The sequence below is a fragment of the Panthera onca genome, chromosome C2 (genome assembly GCF_046562875.1).
Source record: "Panthera onca isolate mPanOnc1 chromosome C2, mPanOnc1 haplotype 2, whole genome shotgun sequence".
Lineage (NCBI taxonomy): Eukaryota > Metazoa > Chordata > Mammalia > Carnivora > Felidae > Panthera > Panthera onca.
The window spans coordinates 73,746,151-73,773,605 of NC_138347.1; the positions used below are offsets into that span (position 1 = coordinate 73,746,151).

Here is a 27,455-nt window from a genome sequence, read left to right on the forward strand (position 1 = left end):
TCTGGAGTGAGCACACCACCTTGAGAACCACAGGTCCACATAGATCAGCGGTTCTCAGGCCTTGTAGCAATCCGGAATCACCATGGAGGACGACAAGAAGGAATCTTGGGAATCCTGCCCATCGCAGACCAACTGAATCAGAGTCTGCAGGGGTGATTCTGATGCACACCACAGAGGGTTCATGAAGGCCAAGGAGACAGTGGGATCTCCCAGGAAAGAGAGAAAGAGTGAGTGCAAAACACAGTCCCGAACCCCAAAGCATCTTACTATTGAGCACCAGAAGTGTGTACTTCCTGTCAGTAAAGAATGCGCTTAATTGAACTCTAATGAGCTTTCCACTACTGGCCGCACTCCGGCCCACGGAATACATGAATCACTTGTCCTTATGCAGTGCAAGAGTCCTCCGCTAATGTTTGGAGCCCTAAACGTAGCCACTTGAGCTTCCCATCTATCAGGCATAGTTAGGGATCCCAGAAGCCTCACATAGCCTGGCGATAAAACAGAGAAAGAGCTGGAAGGCAATAAGTGACAAACCCCAGCCCTTCCTAGATGTCGCTGTGGACAATGGATGCTGTCTCCTAGAAACAATCCCTTTGCCTTGCACCCCAAGACCGGATGAAGTGAACATTTCTGAAACACGTCCAGGAGACAGACTGTTCTCTGGGAGGCTACGAGCTGTCTCTCCTAGCAAAGAAGGGGAAAACGTGAGTAAGATGTTTTTCATCTTTTAAACAAGCTTCTCTTGCCATCGTATAAGCAACTCCATATGCAGACCAGGGTTTCAAAACTCTTTTAAACGTCATTATTTCATTCCCTTTATGGAGTATGTGGTCTTAAACAATATTGCTTGCTTGAGTGCATTCGTTAAGTAGTAACTTATTTGTCCGTGTACTAATGAATCAATGACATGTAAACATAGAAACTTTAGGTCAGCCTTGCTTAATACCGCGGGTACTCAATAAATGTTTGCTGCAATGAATTCAACTCAATGTCACCATACTACCAGGTAGATCTACTTTCCACCAAAGGCAAAGAAAATGGATATTTTGGCTACTTTTATAGCTTTGTTCCAGTGAAGGGGTTTTGGAAATAGCTCAAGGATTTATTTGTAGTATCGTGGAACACTAGGGTTCCAGGAAACCCACAGCAAGAAGTTCTTATATAGACTTTGACCCCCAAACTGAGCCCTGACAGGGTATAAACTTCTTCCTACAGGGACTTACAGGCAGGCCCAGCAAGACATGTCAGTTGTACCAGCAGAGAGGGGAATGCCTGCTTAGTACAGACAATGGGATGCCTCGTTTGGGTTTCTGGACCAGAAACAAGATGGCATTGGCCCAAGGACATATTTGGGGGCACACATAGTTATATTTGGCTGCAGGCAAGTTGAGGTAACCTGTTAGCTGATCCCCAAGAGTGGATTAGAATCACCTGGGGAATGGAGACACCTGGGTGGCTCAGTCAGTTACGTGTCCGACTTCAGCTTAGGTCATGATCTTGCGGTTTGTGAGTTCGAGCCCCGCATCCGGCTCTGTGCTGACAGCTCAGAGCCTGGAACCTGCTTCGGATTCTGTGTCTCCCCCTCTCTCTGCCCCTTCCCTGCTCATGGTCTCTCTCTCTCTCTCTCAATAATAAATAAACGTTAAAAAAAAATTAAAAAAAAAAAAGAATCACCTGGGAACTTATTAAAATACTGATTCCTAGGCACTACCCCAGACTTGAAGCAGAATCTCAGAGAAGGCTCTGCCATCTGCATTTTATTTATTTATCTTTTAAGGTTTATTTATTTAGGGGCGCCTGGGTGGCTCAGTCAGTTAAGCGTCCAACCAGCTAAGGTCATGATCTCCCAGTTCATGAGTTCGAGCCCCACATCAGGCTCTGTGCTGACAGCTCAGAGACTGAAGCCTGCTTTGGATGCTGTGTCTCCCTCTCTTTTTGCCCTTCCCTACCCTCTCTCTCTGTCTCTCTCTCTCAAAAATAATAAACAGTTAAAATTTTTGTAATAACTAAAAAAAATAAGGTTTATTTGTTTATGTTGAGAGAGAGAGAGAGAGACAGCATGAGTGGGGGAGGGGCAGAGAGACAGGGAGACACAGAATCGAAGCAGGCTCCAGGCTCTGAGCTGTCAGCACAGAGCCTGACATAGGGCTTGAACTCACAGACCCATGAGATCGTGACCTGAGCCCACTGACCCACCCAGGCACCCCTGCAATCTGCATTCGAGACAAGTTCCCAAGTAATTCGAACGAATGTCCCTCTGAAGAGCCAGTGTCATATACTCCACACTGTCAAGCGTTGAGGGTGGGGCCGGTTTGTGAATGAAGACAGTCCATCAGTAAACAGCTGCTTCACCACCACAGTCCCTTTCTGTGTCGCATCCTGCCTCAGTGTTTCCCACATTTTCCACTCTGCTCTCACAAGCTCAGGGAGGTGGCAGAGAGTGGCAGAGCCAGGGAAGGCCTCAGACCTTCCACACCTCGACCATCTGCTCTGTGAGGCCTTCTTCCCCACAGCTTGTGCCAAAAGGACCATGTGAAGACATTTTGCCCTATATCTTCCCCTCTCTTGCCAGGGAGTCCCTTCCCACCCTCATCACATGGTGACATTTTATCCTTTGAGGTACCGACAAGTATAGACAGCCACCACCGCCCACATATCAGAGGGGCTCTGACAAAGGGCTCATGAGATTATGAACCTTATCCACTGTGAGTAACACAGGAAGGGCTCTTGCAAAACACCGCCTCTTAGGGCGAGGTGCTGGGACACTGCTCCAGCTGTGTTCAAAACTCCAGCTGTCTCCTCTTCCCTGGCTCTGGAGGAAGAGATAGACACTTCCCCAACATCCGGTCCTCAGGTCTTGCTACAGATGACCCTGTGGGCCCAGCTCACCTGCCCTCTCGCGTCCTGCCAGCCTCTGTGGGAGCCTCGGGGAGAGCATTGACCTTCTGGCTGAGCTCCCCTAACTCAGAGTCACCAGACTGCATTCCTGTCTTCGGGAGCAAATGAGGTTCCAAGAAAGGGTAGAATCAGCAGGAAGCAGCTGTTAAGGCACCTGGAAACACCAGTGACCATTGGTGGACTTTCTCCCCCTCACCCCCTGGGGAAAAAGGCCGCCCAGACGAAAGCACCGCTGTTATGTTCCCACCTAGGGTAGCTCAGTGGTGCCAAGGTGGAATGTGAAGTGTGCTACCTGTCTTGGCGCCCGTGACCCTCTTCCCCACCCACCCTGCCCCCCCCAGTTCATACTGCTCCGTTCCCACATGAGCTCAGGGACCCAGCCCTACTTTAAGAAGTCCCAGGCCATGTCACCCAGGCACCAGGCAGTCTCTCTGTGGGTGCTCCCTGTGTCTACCTCAGCTGGAGGAAAAGGGGCTCAAGAACCTCAGGTCCCCCCTCTGCCACAGTGGGAGCCATCAGTCCCACCAAGGAACATGTCAGGTTGTGTACCAATTCATCCTACCCTATCCTTGGTTAGTCTTGCCATTGTGGCTCCGAGGGGCGGGGCATGCGGATGGCAGAAGCTCTGTCACCTTAGCCAGAAGCTCAGTCCCCTTGCTGGCCCTTCCCCTCACAAGGTGGAACAGCCATACATTCCCCTCCTTTGCCCCAGCATCCTAATCTGTAAGTAGAATCCAATCCATACCTAATTCTTGGGGCTGTTAGAAAATCTGGCAATAGGTGTTGAAGAAAATGCTTAGAAGGCTATAAAGCAGACTAGGTTTTTAAATGTTTCTTTTTTTTTTTAATTAAAAAAATTTTTAGAGTTTATTTTTGACAGAGAGAGACAGAGTGTGAGCAGGGGAGGGGCAGAGAGAGAGGGAGACACAGAATCCGAAGCAGGCTCCAGGCTCTGAGCTGTCAGCACAGAGCCCAATGCAGGGTTTGAACTCACGAATCATGAGATCATGACCTGAGCTGAAGTCGGACACTTAACCGACTGAGCCACCCAGGCGCCCCTGTGTCTTTCATTTTTGATGCTTAAAGATTTAAGGATTTCTTTTCCTATTTATAAAAGTCGTTTATAAAAGTCATACATGTATATATATATATATATATATATATATATATATATATGTTCTGGGATATACACACACACACACACACACACACACATATATATACACACACACACACACACACACACATATATATACACACACACACACACACACATATACATATATATCATTTTGGAAAGTACAGAACAGAATAAGAAAAAAAATTGTCTATAGGCCCACCACCTAAGCAGTTCTGGTCATTTTGATTCCTTTTCTTCTTCTTTTTTTTAACCAATCTTTTGTTAAAGATTGGTTTAACAAAACCAATAGAGTACGATCTCTATTTGTGATTTTGAATGCTGTTTTAAGGTATTGCTTTTTCTTATTCAACATAGTATGAGCACTTTCCCATGTTATTAAAAAGTCTTCTTAAACACAATATGTAATAACTACTGGACGAGGCAATTTTTGAGCAGAAAGTTTTTTATGCATTTTGGATTGCTTTTACAGGATGAGTGCCCGGAAATCCGATCACTGGATTAAAAGGTATGACTGTGTCAAGACTCTTGTTGCATGTGTTGCAAGCTATTGTTATATCCCCTTTTTCCTGGAGTTGGGAACTGAAACGCAGAAGTTGAAATAATTTGTCCTAGTTCACACAGCTAATCCTCAACAAGTCCAGGACAAAACGCAGGGCAAGAGACTCCACGTTCTGTGGTCTGTGCTCAACACGGCCCAGGAGAGAAGGCTGCTACTGCCGACAGAGCATCTGATAATTTGCACTAAAGAGGACAAACAGCCCCGTGGGGGATCAAACATGGAGCAAAGGCTGACGCACCTGGGCGCAGGACACCTGGGTTCTACTGGGGGCTCCCCCGCCAACTCCATCACCCTGAGCAAAGCAAGTCCCTTGGGCCTCAACGTCAGCCTCCAGTCTGGATCTAACACGCTGCCCTTCTGTCCAGATACCTCATTACCAAAACAAAAACAGAAACATTTTGGTTTTGATTTCACATAAAAAGACCAAAAGTAATACATTTGCTCCCACTCCATGTAACTGCTCTGTTGGCCACAAAACGGATCCGGCTGCATCCCAAGGCCAGCAGGTTGGGGTTAATGAGACAGTGAACTCCAGAAAACATGCCCCAAGCCGGAATCTGCCGGCGAGTGGCAGGAGAATGCAGTCCTTTCAAGATCAAGTCAGATGGCCTGAAACACAGCTTAGCGCTGTATCTCAGCACCAGGCTCCGTCATCGGCACTGTAAAGACATTCCCCTCAGTTCTGGTCCCTGGGACGGAGGGCATCAGCACCAGTAGGCCAGGCTACTGTCTGTCCCTGCACAAATGTGCTGAAGGGCAGCCGCCCAGGGTCCTCAGAGCATGGGGAATGGTGTGCTAGTTTCTTTTCCCAAGTGACCAGGAATTCGGGATGCCACATCAGCAACTGTGAAACCAGGGCCTGTGGGACGCGGTGGGTGGGGCTGCTGTTTGTCAGTTGCTGATGTCCAGACCGCCACTTCCCGGGACCCAGGCGTGAGTGCCTCCGTTATGCGTGGAGGGTCAAGTCCCGAAATCTGTGGGAAACTGGGCATTCCTAAGTCTACATCCCTGTCTCATTTCCAGCGCCAGGGGAACAGACCGGAGGATATAGATTCCACAACACTTTTGAGCACGAAAAAATGTTTGCCCCACTGGCGGAAGATCTGTCCCATCTCTCTCAGAAAGGGGAATGGTGTGTTCAGGGAAGAAACCCAGCAGGAGACTGGATAATCCGTGTGAAAACACGCATGTGAAGTGTCAGGAAATCATTCTGCTGACTCAGAACGAGCCATATAACATGTCATTTACATAATTAAAAGCTCATGTACACAAAAGAACACACTTTTTGCAAGAACATGTTCAAATAAAAAGATAAACAGAAAGGCATTAATAGAGCGGTCTACGGGCAAAGAAAGGGAATGGATTGGAGCATGGAAACAATCACCTTTCATCCGTGAAAAAGAGAGGCCTTCCAGCGGCCAGTTTTGAGAATGGCCATGAACTGAGAAATATCATCAACTCAGTCCTCTGGACCTAAGGTCCAAAATTTTAAAATGAAAGGGAAGAGAAAACAAACCAGACCCAGGAGATGTCGGTCAGAACGGCTTTGGAAGAGCCATGAGTTTATTTTTATAAAGGGAGGAGATCACTGGCGTCTACATGAGACAGAGGAGTTTGGGCCCTGGATGCACCTTTGAACCACCAGGAGAGCTTTTAGAAGATACTGGATACGTGCCTTAGTTGCTTGGGGTGAGCCCAGGCTTCCATGCTGATAAAGAGCCTCGTGGGTCTGAGGAACAGCTGGGATGAGAAGACAGCCCTGGAGTATCCCACCCGTGCCTTTGGGCTCTGGCATGGGGGTACTCAGGAAGGGAGGGCTTGCCTGGAGAAGAGAAAGAAGTGTTTTGGAGAGGAAGTGTCGGTTGAAGTGACTTGAAATGAGGCGCTGTTTCAGAAGGGGGTGTTGAGGTAAACACAGGGCCTGAGGCACAGTGGTAGGGGACAGCCCCAGCGTGACCCCTGCAGCTGACCCCCACATGTTACAGATGAAGGAGAACCCTGACACCGAGAGAAAGTGACCTACCCAGAGATGGGTCTCCAACACAAGTGCCCCAACTCCCTTGGTCTTCCCAGCTCTCTTCCCACTGTCCCGTGGAGCCCCAGCTACTGCCGAGGCCCCCTCATCCTCCTGCTGTCTCACCAATGCCATCACAGAAGCAGGGGGGAGGCCACCCCAGAAGGAGCTGGCAAGTGATTTGAGCTTCTTGAGAAAAAATAAAGAAAAGTTTAGATAGGAATCTGATGAGTTCTTGTTCATTCCTTTCCCTTTCTCAGGGAAATGTTTTCCTTCACTGAAAACTGCCTATCATGCTCTGGATTTGGGTTTTTTTCCTCCCTAAGCCCTTAATTCTGGAAGCTCATTTGTTTTTAGTTCTGTTAGTGTTGCCAGCCAGGCTCGGTAGATTCTCCTAACCACTCTTGATTTCCTGAAGCTGTGAAGATGTGTTTGGCCACCCTACTGAGGAAGAGAAGTCCGTGGAGTGATGGTATGAAAGGGGATGACTGAAAACGTTTGGTTTCCACCAGAATACATGGAGTGTCAGGTGTCCATGTGTGAAAGGTTTTCACATTTGCTCAATGTTTACAGGCAAGAAAAGTAGGCCCAAGGGAGGTTACATAAACTTCCAAGTTATGTGCAAACTCCTATAAGGGGATTGGGTCTTACTCATTTGTGCCCCGCTGGGGCCCAGACCAGCAACAGCATAGAGGAGATGCTCGTGAAAAGCTCACCGAAGGGAGTGGCCGAGCTGAGATCTGCCCCCAGCCTTCTGACTTCCAGCCCGACACTGGGATCACAAGCACAGGCATGCTCAGCCTCTGAAGGCCATACAGGGTACACCTGGCCCTGGCCAGGTCTCCACACAGCCTTGACCTAGCATCATGCTGGGCACACACAGCTGGTGCTCAGCCAACGTTCACCGGACCATCCTTACAGCTCTGTTCGTGCTTACTCTGGCCCTAATTGTCAGCTTTCCATCCAGATGTATTGGCAGAGAGCCTGCAACTGGGGTGGGTCTCATGAAGCATTCCAGAAGAAAATCCAGAATCGCAGGGCTGAGAGGGAAATTAAAGGTCATCCAGTTTTACTGCTCGTTCTCCTCCCTCCCTCCCCAAACGCAGACACAGACACACACACACACACACACCCTGCTTCTCTCCCCTCAGGCGCACACACTTTCTCCCACTGATTGGCTGGGTCTGCGGGTACATCTCTGGCTCAGAAACATTTCTTTATTTGATGTTGTTAATGCAGAGAAACGACATGAAGAGGCCACGTGCAGGTGCTCTAGCCACAGCCCAGCTAAAGACCCCTCCGTCAGCCAGCATTAATCACCAGCCACGTAAGTGGAGATACCTCCGTATAATATACCATGCTAGAGTTATGACCAAAATATTATTAGAGCTGCAGGAGAGAGCAGTTAGTAGTGGTGGGGATATCAGGGAAGGCTTTATCAAAGAGGTGGCAAGTGGGATAGGCCTTAAAGAATGGCTAGGCTCTGGCCTTGCCCATGGGTGTAAGGCAGAATTAGTTTAGACAAGCTATGACATGAGCATGGTCATGTTGGACCTAGCACACCAGGCTAACTGTTGTCAACCAGAGAGAGGTCCATGCTCCTGGAAGCCCCGGGGTGCCCAGCAGGGTGGTGGCGGGGGAGGAGCTCTCAGTCACTGGATGTTGTTTACTTGCTCCAAGGACTTGGGAGAAGGCAAGAGACTGGCCAGCTTCCTCATCTCTGAGGGAAGGGTGGAAGGTGGGGAGGGCACGGAGGAAAGTGCACCAGGAGGGGCTAGATGGTGCTCTGCAGGGGCTTGGGAGGCACTGGCTGGGTCTGCTGCCACTTAACTTGCCATAGGGCCTTGGCCTAGCTCGTCTCACTGAGCATCTTCTCATCTGTAGAGAAGGATGGCAATTTCATGGTTATTGATGAAAACTCTTTGAGAAACACCACGACTGGAGGAACAAAGAGGATTGCTGAATCTAGGGCCTTACTTGACAGCACATGAGGATGGGGAGGTAACTCAGCAGCTGGCGGCCAGAGGATCTGGGGTTGTCTTCACTTGGATGTGAAGTTCTGGCCAGCAGTGGGGTCTTTGGCTGGGCAATTGCTGGAACACCGATACATGGCCTCTTTGTGTGATCTCTCAACCTGGGATAGTTCAGATCTCTTCAGAGCATAGTGTCTGGGTTCTAAGAGAAAGTATCCCAAGAGAGAAAAATGGAAATGCATGGAATTTGTATGATCTAGCCTCAGAATGCACATGACACCCCTTCCCGCATGCTCTACTGGTCAAAGCAGTCACAAAGCTCTGTTCAGTTTCAAAGGGAGGGGATATAGACTCCACCACTGAATGGGATAGGCGCCAAGGTCACGTTTTAAGAAGAACATGCAGTAATCTTTGAAAAATGCACTCTACCACAACATTCCTTACCTTGGCACTCAAAGCCTCTACCATACGCTCCCAGCAGCATCTCCTGCTCCCTCTCAGCACAAACCTCCCCCTGCTCCAGAAAGGCCCGCCTCCCCGCTGTGCCCAGAATATACCATACTCATCCCGGCCTGAGACCTTGAGCCCTGTTCTACTCACTTCTTGACTATTCAAGTCCTGTCTCCCAAAGGATTCAGGTTCCTGGTGTGTTTGAGTAACAGTTAAGATAAAAAAGGAAGTCTCTTAGGAAACATAGTTCCCAGGGTCTTCTTTACTGCTCTAGAGTAAGGGCTGCTTCTTTCTGAGAATTAGTAAAACTTCTACCATGCTGAGAGTCACTTGTTCTGAAAAGCATCTACCGAACGTGGGCATGGGTCCCCTTCAACAGTTACCATTGCATGCCTTCTCATGAAACTCAGGTTCTTTATCTCTCCCAGACAGAAATGATGAGTGCAATAAATTAAAGTCAGCTTGTTTTCAACCAACAAAGAGTGTGGCTGACAATAAAAGTGTAAATATGATTATGGTTAAGGGATTTTTTTTTCAGCTTTGCTCCATTTCAGCTCATTAGACTTTCCACTAATAAAGGGCTGGCCAGCATTCCTCGCTAATTGCTCTCCAATTAAATCAGAGGCCAGGCCCCTGCCTCCTATGTATGCTCCAGTCCCTAGGAGCTCTGGGCATCTAGTAGTGCTCAGGAAACACTCAGTGGCTGCTTGATAGAAAAGCAGAAAGGAGGCAGCCAAACTCTGCAGTGGTTCCCCACTGAACGCAACGGAAGCAGCTAACATTCGGCAGAGCTTCCGACCTTAACAAGGAGTTTTTGCATCCATTCCTTGCTCTGGTGAGGCACAGAGTAAAGGTAGTGTTGTCCCCATTTTAATGATGAGGAAGCTGAGGCTCAAAGAGGTTAAGGGGCTTTTGCAGAATCAATGGCTCCCATGCAGGGTGCAAGGACTCTAAGCTAAGTGTTTTCATTCCCCGGTCTAGATTCTTTTCTATTGCACTGCCTCCAGTTCCACTGGCTTATTCTCTCATTTCATTATTCACTCATTGATGGATTTGCCAAATGCTTAGTAAGCACATACTTTATACACAGCATGACGTAGGCACCGGGGAAACAATGGTGAGCAAGGCAAAGTCCCTGCTTCCATCGGCCATGTAGTCCAGAGGGAGAGATGGCAATAAACATCTGAACAATTACACAATTAAAAGAACTTGACATAATGGCAAGTGCTGTAAAGAAAATGGAACAGAGTAACGGGATAGAGAAAAGCTAGGATTGTTGGGGCAGGGAGGTAAAGAGGGGGCCCGTTAGCTAGGATTGTCAGGAAAGGCTTCCCTGAGAAGGTGATGCTAGAGCTATGACCTTAATGCTGACAGGGCACCAGCCATTTAAAGATCTGGGGAAATGAGTCCCAGGAAGACACTGCAGAGAGTGCAAAGGCCCTGAGGCAGAATTAGAAACAGTCATGTTAGAGTGACAGAAAGGCCAGTTAGAGTGGAGCATCTTGTGCATGGAGAGAATGGAAGGGACCAGAAGGTGTAGGGCTTTGCAGGCCATCATACAGTGTAAGCAGCTACCGGACTAGCCACTGAGGCACAGTGGTGAACAAGATGGGTACGGGTGCCACCCTTCCGAGAATGGCCAGCCCCAAGCTTCCGTGAACCTCTTGTGCTTGATGTCAATATTGCCCCTGCCCTCTGCATCAAGGCAACCGTGGAACCACTCTAATTCTTTTGCTGGCAGGATTGTCTGAGGGATGTGACATACATGAAAAGAGTTCAGAGAGTGAAATTTGGGATTCCCAGAATCTCTATTGGATTCGATCTGCCACCTGCCCATCCCTTCTACCTTTCGCCTGTGGATCCTGGAATTGGAGGAGGAAATGGTTGTAACTCCACAGCACCCTCACATGGTTCGCCCACCCCAACCTCCCACTTCCAATGCAGGGCCAGCCTGAAGGGAGGGTACCGAGAAGCAAAACAGCATCCCTGGCTGCCTAAGTCTTTTTGTGGCATCGGATGGACAGACACGCTGATGAGGAGCAGACTTGTTGCATGAAAAACAAATTCTCCTGAAATACAAGACTCACGCACAGGAGTCAACCCTGATAAACCGAGAATAACAGCTCACTCTGTGTGCTCTTCAGTTAGAAGCTTTAACTGGGACCCAGCAACAGTTTCCCCAAGTCACGGCAAGGATGGATAGGTAAGAAGGAAATAAGAGTCTTTCCTAACTGCCCTTTCTGTCTTCTAACCTCCATGGTGGCCTAGTCACGAATGCCCTCCCTCTCTCTGTGTGTCTCTCTCTCCCTTACACACACACACACACACACACACACACACACACACACGTGCGCATGCCCACGCACACTTTCATTCCATTCCCTCTAGATTGCTATGGGCATGTGCTGCCCCTCCCCAAACCCTGTACCTACATCAAACCAAGGACCATGTTTATTCACAGGCCGACCTTTGGGAGAACAGATCTCCTGGATTTGCTTCCTAGACTTCCTATTATGCATAACGAACACATTGCCCTTTCAAAGCCGGGACTGAGACCTAATATTTGTGCCACGCGTGGCTACATTGTAGGACTACCACAAAGGTGGATGGCCTGTCGGCAGCCTCGCAGGTCCCTCAGGGATCTGAAGCCACTTCTGCTCTGGCTGGACACCTCCAAGCTGAGCTCACGTGTTTCTTGTCGACTGATGAGCATGTGTCAGCCCTGTGAGGCCGCGGCACTGCTCAACATGGCACTCCTCTGCTGAGAAGCCACTTGTGAGCAATGTGGACATCCACCCCTGGGGAAGGGAAGGGCTCATGTAGCATATGCTGTACGATTCTAACCAGTTAGAAGTCATTGTCCAGATGCACACACAGAAGCGTGGATGAATCTTAAAACCATAGTGCCAATTAAAAAGTCAAAAGCAGAACGAGATGGAAAAAAACCAAAATCACTTGCATACGTTAAAACCACATCCATCCGAAGCAGCTAACAACAATACACCTTATCCAAGAATATGTACAAATCAAGAGCTAGACGTCAAGCATATTAGGATGCATTTTCTATGGGTAGGGAAATGGGAGTACAGGGAGGAGTTTGTAGGGACCACTGATGACAATGAGTCATGAACTAGATAGAGAATGTGATAAACTCTATCCTCCACTGGAAGTTGCTGTGTCTCTCTCACTCTCAAAAATGAATAATGTTAAAAAAAAATTTTTTTTAATCGAAAGGAACGTCACAGAAACCTCTGAGCTTCTCCCGGTTGAGATTTCCAGCCTCAGCTGCCACTTCCCATTCAAGTCAAACAGGATGCTTTGCTGTGCACACGACACTGCTGACCCCTAGCCTCTGATTGTGCTGCCGCCTCCCCCCAAAGTCCAACTCTCATGCCCCCTCCCCAGGGTGTCCCGCCTCTCTGGTGGCCCTGCACGTTCTCTGCGTCACCCTGCAGGCGTGATCATGTGCCTGGAAGCGTGTACTCATCAGTACGCAGAAGCGCTCCCAGTGGAGCCCCAAGGGTAGGGTGGCTCTTTTTAGGAGGGCAGTGCCGCCATGACACTCTGTGCCTTTGGCCATCTGTACTCCTGGATTGTAAGTCATGCCTTCTAAGGACTCTCTTGAGAGGACCTAGCCAGGAGGAAACCTTTCTCTCCACAGAGATGCAATACTTTTCCAGGAAACACATCACAAAGGAGAGGCACACAGATGTTAGGTGACTGGCTAAGTGACAAAACTATTTCCACAAGTCCTTCTGCAGTTAGGCCCTAAGCCTTCTTCCCATGCCCAAGACAGCTCTCGGGGGTCCCCTTTCCTTCCTGCAAGCCAAGGCATGGCCAGCTTGCCTCTCCCCTTTAAAACTACCTTCATTCCTGGGCCGCCTGGGTGGCTCAGTCGGTTAAGCGTCTGACTCTTGATTTTGGCTCTGGTCATGATCTCACGGTTCGTGGAATCAAGCCCCATGTCAGGCTCTGCACTGACGGTGTGGAACCTACTTGGGATTCTCTCTCTGTCAAAACAGATAAGTAAATAAATTAATTTAATTTAATTAAATCAAATCAAATTCCATTGGATACTCTTTCCTGCTCTGTCAAAGATTAGTTGGCCATACGTTTGTGGGTCCATTTCGGGGTTCTCTATTCTGTTCCATTGATCTGAGTGTCTGTTCTTGTGCCAAAAATTAAATCAAATTAAATAAGTTAAATTAAAACAAAACTATCTCCATCTCTCTATCCTTTGGGCTGCCTCTAAAGTCCAGCCTGACTGTGGAAGCCATTCCCTTGTTATTCCTGACATCCCGCCCCACCCCAGATGCCAGGCATTTAATCAGAACCCACTGACAGTCCTACAACATAAAGATGCTGAGTTGGTAATTTTAGGAAGGAGTGAAGGCTCCCTTCTTTGGCTTCAGTGTGTACACAGTCAGTAAACAAATGTTTCTAAGTATCTGTTAGGTGCTCAGTGCTGGGTCCAGCTTTGAGGACTGACAAAGATTCCCCCTCTGACCTCCTTGTTTTTCTCTGCATCGTCCAATTTTAGCAAGAATCCTGCCAAGTCAGCTTAGCTACACTCCCCCTCCTCCATATCTGGTCACTCTTGATATCTAATCAGAGTCCTCGTTGTGATACTGTGATTTATAATAAGAAATGTGTACATGGTCTTCATTCCTGTTGCTGGCATAGTGTACCTAAAACTCTTGGAATTTCCTAAGTGGTAAGAGTTGTAAAGGTGCCTTAGTATTCATTAACAAACCTTTTCCAGCCACACCTGAGTTTACGTCAGTCAGCGCCGTACCTTTCAGAAAGCACCTAAGGATGGGGACTGGTTGCCAGGGAAACCACCCGTGTGTTTGGAGGGCTGGATCTTTCAGTCCCCACTACTCCCTCCCTCCCCATCTCCAGGGAGGGGAGAAGGGTTGGAGGTTGAATCAATCACTAATGACCAATGTTTAATAAATCATGACTATGTAATGAAACCTCCTCCATAAAACCCCGAAAGGACAGCTTTCAGAGACCTTCTAAGTTGGTGAACAACTGGAGGTTCTGGGAGAGTGTCCCACCTGGAGAGGGCATGGAACCTCCCCTCCCTGTCCCCATACCTTGCCCTATGTACCTCTTCCATCTGGCTGTTCCTGAGTCATATCTTTTTATAATAAACTGCCATTGTAGTAAGTAAAATGTCTCCTTGAGTTCTGTGAGCTGCTCTGACAAAAGAGAGGGTCCTTCTATGATTTGTAGCCAGTCGGTCACAAGCACGGGTGACAACTCAGGCTTATAATTGGCATCTGGAGTGGAGCGGAGGGCAGTCCTGGGGGACTGAGCCCCTACCCTGTGGAATCTGATGCTCTCTCTGGGTAGAGAGGGTTAGAACTGAGTCCAATTGTAGGACACCCAGCTGGTGCCGGAGAATTACGTGGTGGTGTTGGGGGATCCCCACAATCTGGAGTTGGTGATCAGAATTCTACTCATCCCTCACCAGCCCTCAGGTGATATCTGATCGCCCTGGTCTGCCTTCAGCCAGCACGCTCTTAGGTCAGTTTAGCCAGAACCCCCATTATCCCTGATGTTTCCTCTGAGTAACTTCTCTATCCATTGACCCCTTCCCTGCTCCTTGGCTATAAATTCCTTCTTGCCCAGGCTGTATTTGGAGTTGGGCCCAATCTCTCTCCCCCACTGCAAAATCCCATTGCAATGGTCCCTACACTTGCCGCAACGTTCCCTCCGAATAAGGTCTGCCCTGTCATTCTTTAACAGAGGCCATTGAATACTTTTTTTTTTCTTTAATAGGATGTGATGGTTAAATAAGAGCAGGCTAGGCCTGCCCTCAGGGCCTGATGGATAATCTACTACTCCGTACCCGAGGGTGCCGCTCCGGCCCACTCTCCAAAGACGAGATGGGAATTTTATCAAATTCTATTTCCATTCTCCTGGGGCCTGTGCAGCGCTGGCAGCAGAGGGGGGTGACTGGCTGGAGACCAGCTGCTCAGCGAGCCCCTGCCAGGCCTGTTGGAGAAAGGCCTGGCTCCCAACCAGGATGGCATCTGCTCAGAGTTTGGAGCCCAGCATACTCTAATTGTCCTGTGGCCTTGTGGCACTTACAGCCTATCAATTGAGTCTTTCTGAAAAAGCTACGCCTGTGTTTATCGGTTTCCTGCCCTGGATTTGGGTCACTAGAATTTTCCTCAAGGATGGAAGAGCTCAAAGAATTGGACCTGGAGGTCTCTTACATGCCAGAACCTGCAAAGGGGGTGCTGAGGACACGCTGGCCCAGGGCCCACCCACTCACTGCCCATCGGCTTTCCGAAATGGCACTTGCACAAGAGGCTGGGGGCCCTCATCCCAGTAACATATCACTACATTGCTGTGTGTCCACAGCCGAACCCCTTCCTTCTCTGGGCTGCTGTCTTATCTGTTTCTTGAACAGAAGAAATCACAGACGCAAAAGGGCTTTTTAGTGTGAAAAAATGCAAGTTCCCGTGGGAACACTCTATGCCTCCCACTCGATTTTGCTATGAAACTAAAACGGATCTTTTAAAAATAGCCTATTGAAAAACAAATAAACAGGGACACCTGAGTGGCTCTGTCAATTAAGGGTCTGACTCTGGATCTCGGCTCAGGTCATGATCTCATGGTTTGTGCCACCAAGCCCCACGTCAGGCTCTATGTTGACAGGGCAGAACCTGCCTAGGATTCTCTCTCTCTCTCCCTCCCTCTCTCTCTCTCTCTCTCTTTCTCTCTTTCTCTGCCCCTCCCCATGGGCACTCTATCTCTCTCAAAATAAACTTAAAAAACAAACAAAAATGCCAGGACTTATGGTGAACCCTGGGCAGGGAGTAGAATCCTAAATTCTAATAAAAGCTCTGCTCCTTTCTGTGTGGCTGTGGGAAGTGTGGAAACCTCTCTGAGCCTCACTTCACCTCTGCCAGACACTGTAATGGCTATGAGAATTGAACTAATGGGCTTAAAATATTGAGTTAATTATAGAGCACTGCCCCTCTGTGAAGCCTTCTCGTTAATATTTGTTGTTTACCAAAGAGACTGCACTGAAGGTTGACCAGTCAGTCCCAAGCTGGCGGAAATTTTGCAACTCTGAAAGAATATTGGGGAAAAAAAAGAATATTGGAAAGCCCTAGAGAAGGTATGAACAGGTGTCTTCTAAGCACTGAAAACTCAGCATGTTAAAACTGAGCAGGAGGAAGAGGAGGAGACAGAGGAGGAAGAGGAGAGGAAGGGAATCAGAATAAAATTAGGAGAAGCAGAAGGGGAAGAAGGAGGAGGAGGAAGAAAGAGCAAACTAGGAGGAAAGGAAGCAGAAGTAGAAGAAACAGCTGAAGAACGCAGAGGAAGGGAACGTGGAAAGAGAGAAGTGAAAGAAGCAGAGGAAAATAAAGAAGAGAGGGGAGCAGGAGGCAGAGAGGGAGAGGAGGGGTGGAAGCAGCAAAAGTGGGAGGAAAAGAAGCAGCAGCGGTAGAAGCAGAAGCAGAAAAAAAGCCAAAACCACAGCCAAGAAAGTAGAAACGGAAGCTGAACCAAAAGCAGGGAAACAAGGAGGAGGAGAATGAAGAAAAAGCAGAAGCCGAAGTAGCTGCACATGTGGAAGAAGCACAAGCAGGAAAAGCAAAAGGCAAAGTAAAAGAAGCAGCGGGGAGAGGGGAGAGGAAGGAGGGGGAGGCAGAGGGGAGAGAGGAGGAAGGAGGAGGAGGCAAAGGGGGTAGAGGAGAGGAAGGAGGGGGAAGCAGAGGGGAGAGAGGAGGAAGGAAGGGGAAGCAGGGGGGAGAGAGAGGAGGAAGGAGGGGGAAGCAGAGTGGGGAGAGGATTTCAAGTAGTCGAAGTGGAAAGAGAAACAGAAGCAGAATAAGTAACTGGGAAGAAAGCAGCAGCAGGGAGAGCAGAAGCCAACAGGCCTGAAGGAGAAACCAAAGCCCACACAGCAGAAGCAGAAGCAGGAGCAGAAGGTGCGTCCGCGGAGGGCTATGAAGAGAGGACACAGAGCTGGCCGCTGTGAGCTGTCTGCTGTCCGAACCCCTGTTTCCCCCTTGAAACAAAGGGGCTGGTGACCCAGTGAGATGTTGCCGCGATTCTAGTGGCTTGGATCATGAGGATGAGGCTGGGGGTAGGCAGGAAATGTTCCCCAGATGAAAGGGAGAATGAAGGAATGAACTTTGATCAAGCACCCTCGAGGGGCCGCGCACAGGAAGAGGAGACTCAGGCCCTGCTTTTCCTGAGCCCATCGTCTGAGGCCGGGCCACGCTAAGGGTCAGAACAGGGGTACAGATGGCAAGGCCCAGAATCAGCGAAATGAGGAACCATCAGAGAGGCTTTAGAAAGAGGAGAGGTTTGAGTTCAGAGTCAACGGGTAGAAGTGGAATTTAATTGACAGAGTTAGGGTGGGCAAGAAGGGCTCTCCTCCTCGGAAAGAAGGACGATCGAGGCTGTCCGCTTTAGCCAGGCTGGGGGCCTGCATGGGACACCAGCCTCATATGCCCAGGGCTGAGGATAAAAAGCATCAGACTCGGAGATTCTGACAAGCCCCTGCCCATGAAACAGCTCCTCTCCCAGGCAAGAGGTCGACGACATGGAGGTCAGGCCTGTCCTGCTGGGGAGAGATGGCCACTGGGCTGCGTCCCACTTTGCCAACTAGACGTGCCTGTGAGGTGACCAGAAGGCACCCAGGGTGCTGAAGAACAGACACCTCCAGATACTGGAGTACAAGCTTCCAGGGAGGAGAGAGAGCTGGGCTGGCCAATAACCCTCTAGTGTCCCCAGTCCTCTGAGGGGTTGCTCCTTCTGGGAAGCCAGCTGCCTTGAGGGTGGCCCCCGAATCTAACAAGGATATCCAGCCTGTCCCCAGAACAGACACTTCCCCGATTCCGCTCAAGGAATAGATTCTGCAGGAATGCGCAGTCAGGCAAGCATCTGACTCTTGATATCGTCTCAAGTCATGATCTTACAGTTCATGGGTTTGAGCCCCGCATTGGGCTCTGCTCTGACAGCTCAGAGCCTGGAGCCTGCTTCAGATTCTGTGTTTCCTCTCTCTCTCTCTCTCTCTCTCTGCCCCTCCCCTGCTTGTGCTTTCTCTCTCTCTCTCTCTCTCTCTCTCTCAAAAAATAAATAAACATTTAAAAATAAATTTTTTAAAAAGGAAATTTAAAAAAAGGAAAGAAAAGAAAAAAAGAAACATTCCACAGAGCTGCCTCGGCCTTCCACCATGGAGCGGCCCAGAGAAAGCGAGAGTCCAGCTCTGAGCAGAGAATCTCAGGCCCTGTGAGAATATAAGAGAGAGCAAGGGGCCCTCAGTCCTCCCGCATGTCCCCCAAAGACCCCAGCACTTATTTCATAAGCACTGCCCCCTCCTGAGAAGCCACGCCTACGTTACAGTGAGGCCAACACAAGGGGACCATCGTCTGATGAGGCAAAACCTGCATGGGCTTAGGGCATCCCAATCCCTTCCCTCCAGGCCACCACAAACCCCACCACTGGGGTGAGATCAGAAGAAGGGTCTCTCACGTGCATGTGCGTGTGGGCGTGCACACGTGTGTGAGCGCAGGAGGGGGAGAAAGATGCGTTGGGGAAAGTTGGGGAGTTCCAAGAAGTGACTGGATCGGTCACAGGGGAAATTTCAAGAGATGGAGAACATTGGAGTCAAATGGGGAAATCAGAGGTGCGAGGAAAGGACAGAAGGAAAACCCTCGGCCCCGCTAATGTGAAAAGCTTCCTAAGTCTGGTGAATACTCTTTGGAAAATGGCTGGTGACGCGTTTCTCTCCACAGCACCTGCACCTCCGTGTACCCACGAGAAGGTATGAGCAGGGCAGCACACTGTGGTGGCTTGGAGCACTGGTTAAGCAAACAGAGCGCCTCTCTGAACTTCAGGCTCATCACCTGTAAAGTTACTCATGAATGGCTTAGAGCAGTCCTGGCAGACGGGAGGTGCTCCATAACTCCTAGTTATTATATTGCTATAGGAAGCATGTATAAACACCTACAAATTGACTGATTAGAAAAAGTATGTTAAAGCCTGAATGGGCAGTAAAAATTTATATTCTGAAGGGGTCAAAGGTGAAGGTACTCAGGGAGGAGGGGCTGTTCTCCTTCAACGTGCCAGGAATAAGAGGAGCCGTGACCACTTTCCTAAACCAGTCTTCTCTCTGAGTTCCATTCACTTTGCGGTAAATGACCACCACCGATCCACCTCAGCTGTCTCAAAGTTTGCAATTACGGTAAAATTCGGGGACTTTTCAAGTCACTTAATGGCAGGCCAAGCTGTCTGCCCTGCCCCTCCCATGCTGGAGCGTCTTGGGAAAATACTTGGAGAGCTACAGATGAAAGAAATGGTTGTGGTGTAGGAGGATCAAGGCTCCAAGGCTTCTGTGAGCAAGAAAGGAAGGCGGCCCAGCCACCTGGTTGCCATGATTCAGAGGTCCCTTGACTCGCCTTTCCAGGCTAGGTAGCCAATCCAGCATTTTCTATGGACATTGAAATACCAGCTGGCCATGCTGGACAGAGAAGGCATGTCCCTGGATTCTCTCGAATCTGCCCGTTCTTCCCCATCTCCACCCCCACCACCCTGGCCTAAGCTGCTGCTTTGGCTCTTCTCGAGCCCAATGACCTTGAAACCCTCATGATGTTAAAATGAAAATCTGATCATGGCAGATCCCTGCTTGAGATTCCCACTGGCCTTAAAATAAAAGCCAAATGTCTTCCTATGCTCACACAGGCAGGTCCATGTGGTCTGGTGTTGCCCACCCCCTCTTGCCCAAGCCCCTGCATTCCAGCCATAGCGGCTCTCCTTCAGTTCTTAAGTACATCAAACTCCTCGTGGTCTCAGGGCCTTTGCACAGTTACTCCCTCTGTTAGGAACATTCCCCCCACCACCCCGCACCATTCCCCCCTTCACCCTCACCTGCCCCTGCTTTTCATTCAGCCCCCCCCCCATTCTTCTCTTCCAATCACAATTCAAACACTTCTTGGGAGAAGTCTCCCCTAACCCCCTAGACTGGATCAAGTCTCCAGGCCCTAAGTGCTCATGACGCCCTATGTTTCCCTTCATATCACATCTCCCAATATCTAGCAGGAGCCTAGCAATAAATGTCTATTAAGTGAATGAATTTCATTTTCTAGGTTTCCAGGGGGGTAAAAAACCCCATTGCAAAATGAAAAGAGCACAGGAATGGGTGTCCAGAGATCTGCATTTCAGCCCCACTCCGTTCCGGTCAGCACTATGACATTAGGCAAGGCTCTTCCCATTTGGGGACTTTGTGTGATACCAAGGAGACCAAGGGGTCTCTCAGGGCCCTCCCAGCTCAGCTCACAGTTTCCTGTTGCTGAGTGCATGGATTTTGGACTCCTCCTCCCCTGGGTCACATTGGACCCAGCAGTGACATGGTAGGAGTGGAGGGGACATGAATACCCCTAATGAAACAAACCCTCCTGTTCCCTCTTGTGCTTGACAGCGACTTTCACAACCAGAGCCAAGGGAATACTTGGTCACCTGCAGTTTAATTGTTGGTTCCATTACTTAAACAGTGACTGAAACTTTCCATTTCCTCTTGAAACAGCCAGAAAGTAGCCATAGCTCACCACAGCATGTTCCTAAGGCAAAATGCACAACCTATAGGTGGACGACTCAACATAGGCAGTCTTTAAAATAAAGCGTTTACCATTGTCGATGTCATGTTCAAGAATAAATAAGGACACGTCCCACAAATCAGCTTTCGGATCTCCTTTCTGTCCTAGGATATATTCCTTCCCCCCGTGAACTTTTATTCCTTCTGACTTCCATTGTTAGATCTCCAGAATTAGAATGTCTAGCCTTCTTTTGCTCAGAACACAAAGTAATAATTATTGCCACTTTGTTTCCACAGAAGCAGCCCGTGTCTCCTATTTGCACACTTGATTTCTAAACATCATTTAAATGCAACAGCGAGAAAATAGAGTAATTCAGGAGCAGCAGATAGGAACCTGATTCCAGTCACTCTCTGGACAAGACATTTTCTCTCAACAATTCAGAGGCCCTTGAAATGTGCACTTAACTATACAACGTGTTTTGTGTGTCAGTGGCACAGTCTCTTTGTTGAGAATTAATTGTATGTGCCTTCACTCCTGTTGAAACTACCCTCTAAGAAGCCTGGCAGACTTCCAGGGACCCCGGCCCCTGGGACTGACACCCAAGTTCGGGACTTCTTAGTGACTCAGAATCTGAGAGCCGGACATTCACACAGTGTTCTTGCTTAAAGGTTCTCTTTGCTGTAAGCTACCCGAGAAGTCATCACAACGTACAGAGGACAATGAGCTCTTCACTTCCCGTGAAGTCACCCCACTGTCACTCCAAGGGCACCTTCTTTGCGTTTGTGCACATCAAAGAAGCTTGAGGGCAAGATCATAGCCCCCTGGCCCAGCCCTAGATTGCGAGCACACAGTGAGGTCAACAACAACAGAATGCTTTCCTGATTCATGGTAATTCATCTTCAAAGGACCAGTCCCCTCTCTGGAGGATCCTCAGGCATTTTAAGATGAGTTCCATCTAATCGGGCTCATAAAAGCCCTTCCAGCTTAATTAATTTGCTCCAGGTAACTTGTATAGAAAGCCTGAACACAAAAGAAAATTAAAATATGTCCCAAAGTGGTGGTGTTCTCCATCCCTTGTTGAACAGGGTAAAGAAATTTGGACATTTCTCTGAAAGTGATAGCCGTTTAGATTTTAATCAGAGCAGTAACTGAAGTACTTAACATCTCCACTGTGCACTCAGGAAAATGGAGAACAGTTTCTCGGTTGAACATCTCTGTCGCAAAATTTCTACAGGATCACGGTGGGGATGACAATCATCCGTGATGTTGCAACAGCTAGTCTCCTCCCAACACACACCAAACGCTGACAATATTCATCTCTCAAATCCGAATCGTTCTTGGCACTGTACAGATAGCTTTGACGTGGGTGAACACCAACACACAGACAGGTGACACAGTTAATCGGTGAGCTGGTTCCTAGTTGCCATCTGAGGGTACTTACTCCGTTACCAGGTTGATTGATATTCATGTCCCTTGTGGTAAAGTGAGGCTTTTAGAGGGAAAAGAAGCACAAGACAATTAAGACGAACAACAACAACAAAGAGTCCGGTGTCTGTTCCCAAGCTTATTCTCTTTGAACATGGCTTTGGAAAATGGTTTAGTCAGCATCTTTCCTACTTCTCCCACCTCTAACATTTCAGGTGAGAGTCAGAGGGAATTTTAGAAGACTGGAAGTTCTTGGCTGGTGTTATAGCCCACCTTGGAACAGAAAGTCCCAGTACAGCCCAAGTTTCCCCCATCTCCTCTCCCTCTCTCTCCTTCTCTCCCTCTCTTTTTCTCTCTCCCTCTCTCTCTTTCTCTCCCCACCTCTCTCTCCTTCTTTCTTTCTCTCCCTCTCTCTCTCTCTTCCTCTTTCTCCCTCCCTCTCATTCTCCCTCTCTCTCTCTCTTTCCCTCTCTCTCCCTCCCTCCTCCTTCTCTCTGTTCTACCTCTCTCTCTCTCCTCCCACTCCCGCCCCCTCTCTCTCCCCATCTCCCTCTCTCCATCTCTCTCTCTTTCCTTCTCTCTCTCTCTTCCCCATACATACACAAGATCACTCAGCCAGAGGGAGTTTGGGGAGAAGACAGATAGGCCAGCAGACTTTTAGTGCCTTTCACATTTCCCTTTCAATGAACTTAAGTAAAACATCTGTCTTTTTCGGCATATGGCCCAGAGAGTCACCTGCTAATACTATGTATCTAGCAGGGGCTCTTTAGCTAAGGCAAAGTGCAAAGAGGCTGAAACGCACAGGTAATTTGTATTCCCGCAGAGATGGATCACTTGGTGATGCACTGAGTTTCCATCTGTGGCATGGAGGAGAGGAACACTTAAAACTTTAAGTGTTCTTTTTATAAAATAACATTGAAACAGAAAAACAAAGAGCTAAGCCCTAACAGCCTAAGTGATGCCAAAATAGTGCAAATCATTCAATGTTTTTCAAAATCCCTAAAAGTAATAGTCCACAGACACACCAACCCCTCCCACCTGCTTTCACGAAACCGCACCGATGGTGGAGAGGAAGCTGAAGGAGGGTCTGTCGAAGAAGATGTGCCAGTTAAAAGCCAAGGCAACCCCACAGGCGCGTTGTACTGCCCACTTCGCCATGTCCAGGACCCTCTGACACCCAGACTCTCTCCGATTCTCTCCCTCCCCCACCCATCTCTTTTTTAAGCAGATTATTTAAAGAGATCTCAATAAGAAGAAAAATCCCTCTTCTTTCCAAGGTGGAAGGTAGGGGACAATTGTCCTCGAGAACACAGGCTTCACTGGGTTAGCTTGTGGTGGTTGTGATAAACTGTGAACACCCCCAAATGAATGACTTAAAAAAAAAAAAACAAAACCCTAATCAAGGGGAGGCGTCAGTCAGTAAACAAGCACTTTTTGTGCACCTGCGCGTCAGGGCCACGAACAAGAATAGAGCTTGGCCGCCATGGGGGCCCTAGGTGAAGCCCCCGCTCATTCACTTACTGTGCGCCCTGTGGCAGGTTTTCTCATCTTTGGAAGCATCCGATTCCTCATCAGTAAAATGGGGATAGTAACAGCACCTCCTTGGAAACGTTGTCGGGAGGACTGAATGAGGTCATTCACGTGAGCGCAGCTAGTCACACGTAGCCCAGGGTGAGTGCCTAATGCATGTTAATGCTGATCACTTATCTTTTATTATCTTCTTTGAGATAGCATACAGGATATGGGATGGGGGCCCATGGATGATGGATATCTCTAAGATTCACAGAATAATGAAGCTCATCCTGGCTCCCCTGAAATTTCAGGGCTCAATTAATTTCCGAACATCAAGCGTCACTGTCCTAGGGACTTCTGGGAAGAGCTTGAGGAGCAAGTGTTCACAGAGTCCACAACTTTTGAATAGAAATGAGTATCATCATGATGCCTCTGAGCAGAAGTATTCTGTATCAGCCCCTACAGGGAAAGCTGCAGGTGTTTTCCGTGCTTGCCTTGTTGAATTGCTTTCTTGCTTTCTTTCTGGTTTTTTTTTTTTTAATGTTTATTTATTTATTTATTTATTTTTGAGCTAGAGAAAGAGAGAGAGTACACAGGGGAGGGGCAGAGAGAGAAGCCAAAGCAGGCTCCATGCCGTCAGTGCAGAGTCTGACACGGGGCTCAATCCCACAAACTGGGAGATCATGACCTGAGCCGAAATCAAGAGTCTGATGCTTAACCGACTGAGCCACCCAGGCGCCACACCGTAGACAAAAAATGGCAATGTGATTGCCTTCTTTTAGTCACGTGGTCTGTGATAGAAAACTGGACTCTCCATACTTGGGAGGAGCCCCGGGGAGTGAGGTAAAGAAAGGTCTACCTGTGCCGGAGCAGTGAGAACTTTCTAAGGAGTTTGCCCCTTTTCCTCTCAAGTAGTCACAAGCAGGGTTCAAATCCTAGCTCTGCCACCTTCTGTGGAAACCTGAGCAGGCCGCTCATCCGCTCTGAGCTCATTTTCCATCTGAAAAATAGGGAGAGGAAAAAACAAATAAATACATAAATGTGCAAAAGGGACTAGAGGTAATAATACAAGGTAAGCACATGACACGTGCAAACATATGACACAAGGTATATGGCAGTGAGCACGTACTTCGTAAACAGTAGTGCTCATTATACAAATTGGAGCGGCGTGTGACCATTCCTGGGTCAGAGAGGACAGTTTCCTCGTGTGAACACTAACAGGTATTTGGCCAGCGTTAGCCCCCAAATGAGGAGACCTGGAGCACGGACCCACTTCCTCGCGGTGTGACTTAGCAAACGTCGCTTCCCCAGCCTGAGGGTCAGGCTTCTCGTATGAAAATGAAGGGGCCGGACAAATCATCTCAGACGCCTTGGAGCTCAGAGACTTGGACCGTGGGGTTCCAGTGTCTAGGATTATACTCCTGGGCGTGCTTCATAACAGTAACAGGATCAAAATACACGTAGCACTTCAATCTATGACCCAGCATCTCACTCTCGGGTACATGTCCAGCAGAAAAGCGTATACGGGTTCAACAGTGTATGCAGGAACCTTCACTATGGGGCTATTTGTCAGAGCCAGGAGCCAACAACAAACCAAACGTCGAGCCACAACATGATGGGGAAGTAACTGTGGGCTATTCTTCACAAAGTGGAATACAACACAGCGGAATACAACACAGCAACGGGGAACGAGCGAAGTATTGCTACATGCTAACAAAGGGAACGCAGAGCAAAGTATTGCTACATGCTAACAAAGGGAACGCGGCACAGAAATCCAAAGCGGGTGAAAGAAGTGGGGGGTGAAAGAAGTGGGACGTGAAAGAGTACACACTGTTTGATTCCATTTACATGAAGTTCAGAAACAGGCAAAAGTAATCCATGATGTTAGAAGCCCGGATCGCGGTTACCTTTGCATGACAATCGCAGCGGAGAGGAGCGGAGTTTCAGGGGGCCAGTGAGGCACCATTTATTGGCACAGGTGTGTTCACTTTGAAAACACAAAGAGCTACACATACACTTTGTGATTTGTGGGTGTGCGCATATGTATACATGTTATAGTTCAATAAGAAGTGTATGTAGAGTATGCACAGAACCACATTTGGGGGCGTCTGGGTGGTTCAGATGGCTAAGTGTCTGACTCTTGATTTCAGCTTGGGTCATGACCTCATGGTTTGTGAGATCGAGCCCCGCATGGGGCTCTGTGCCGATAGCTATCAGCTGATAAGCTATCGGCACAGAGCCTGCTTGGGATTCTCTCTCTTCCCTTCTCTCTCTGTCTCTCCCCCTTCTCTCTCTCTTTCTCATGAATATGAGTAATATGAATAAATAAACTTAAAACACAAGGATCAAGAGTGGATGAGGAAGGAGATATAACCTGGGGCCAGAGTGTTTATATTTTAAGTCCTTGTATCCTAGGCTGAGCTTTATGGACTCTTTGACATAAGGCACAACAGGGAGCCACTGAAGGGTCTGTAAGCTGCTGAGATCTTCCAAAAGCACTTCCCATCATATCAACATGCTTTCTTTTATCTTCCAGTCTTACGGATGAACCGTGCTCTCCAGGCACAGACCAGCTCCTACACACCTACACGCAACCCCGTTCCCTCTCGCCTACCCAAGAACATGACCCCAGCCATGCTTCTTCTCTCTCCTGCATCATCAACACCTTCTCCTGATTGGGCCTTTGACCCTAGCACACAAATGTGCAATTATTTCTCCCGTCTGAAAAATAAAGGTGTGCTCAACCTCATTTTCCCCCATCACTTCCTCTGTATGGCAAAATTCCTAACAACATTGTAATGCTGGACACTTCTACTTCCCACCCTCCCATTCTCTATTAAACACGTTTCAGCTGAGCTTTCACCCCTCCCCAGAATTCCATCAAAGAAATGACCTCCACACAGCCCCACCCAGTAGCCAGTTCTCCAGTCTCCACCTTGCTTGACCTTTACACAGTAGTGACCTAGTCAATGACTCCTCCTCAAAGCAACGCTCTTTACTTGGCTACCAGGGCACTCTGCTGGCTTTCCTCTTACCTTACACCCTGCTCTTTCCCAACCCTTGCTGCTTCCTCCTCTTTTCTGGAGTTCTTTATCTTGAAGTTGCCCCAAAGCTCAGTCTTTGGATCCCTTCTCTATCTACACTTATTATCCTGGTGATCTCATTCATTCCCATGCTTTTAAATTCTGTCCACAAGCTGATGACTCCCAGATTTATACATGTGATCTATGTTTCCCCTCTGATTTCCAGACACATAAATCCAATTGCTGCTGACATCTCCACTTGGACAGTTAGTAGGCATCTGAAACTGAGCTCATGATCTGTCCCTCCTCGTACAAGTCACCCTCATCTCAAAATGGCATCTCCGTCCTCCCAGGTCCCCCAGTCAGATGGTCATCCTGACTCTTTTCTCACAGAATACATCCAATCTATTAGCGTCACACTGCTGAATGGTGGGAAATAACAGGACAGAGAATGGTCATGTCCTGTGCAGCATTCTAAAGGACGGCTGAGCACAAGCCTAAACATGAAGGTTGGACCTCGACCATTGTTCTCTGAAACAGAGTGTGGCCTCTTGCACTACGTACTCAAATACCTCACACATACAAAAAAAAAACCTCTTTAATATGAATGAAAAAAATAGAATAATTGGTAATGGATACCAATCATTCAGCCTTAGATGGAAAGGATTGTGCAGACCTTAGTGAAATTAAATGCTTCATTTTATTAGGGAATCTCTCCATTGGGACTCCTAGCCCAAGGTCCCCAGGCTCTGTACCACACACTGAATTTCCAACATGGGCACACAGCTGTTTAGAAAAGAAACAGCACTTCCTATGACTAGTATAAAGCCTACTGGCTAACCCAGAGTGCTTGTCTGTCAAAAAAAGAGTCTAACAAAAACCAGATGATTTTA

The 27,455-nt window shown here is 48.4% G+C and overlaps 2 long non-coding RNA genes across 3 annotated transcripts in view; one reads left to right on the forward strand and one right to left on the reverse strand.

The window, feature by feature from the left end:
- The first annotated feature begins 61 nt into the window (after window positions 1-61).
- LOC132683545 (uncharacterized) lies at window positions 62-21,654 on the forward strand. Of its 2 annotated transcripts, none has more exons than XR_009612284.3 (5): window positions 62-704; window positions 4,509-4,544; window positions 7,852-7,939; window positions 10,777-11,238; window positions 20,899-21,654. It is a non-coding gene; the product is annotated as an uncharacterized LOC132683545 (long non-coding RNA). The 2 variants fall into 2 exon arrangements; XR_009612285.3 differs by having other exon boundaries at window positions 10,980-11,238.
- Window positions 21,655-21,718: 64 nt separating this feature from the next.
- LOC132683546 (uncharacterized) overlaps window positions 21,719-27,455 on the reverse strand; it is a 52,202-nt gene continuing 46,465 nt past the window's right edge. Inside the window, exons 2-3 of the long non-coding RNA XR_009612286.3 lie at window positions 24,399-24,539; window positions 21,719-22,091 (exon numbers count right to left, since the gene is read on the reverse strand). This is a non-coding gene — a long non-coding RNA (uncharacterized LOC132683546). The remainder of the gene's footprint in view (window positions 22,092-24,398; window positions 24,540-27,455) is intronic.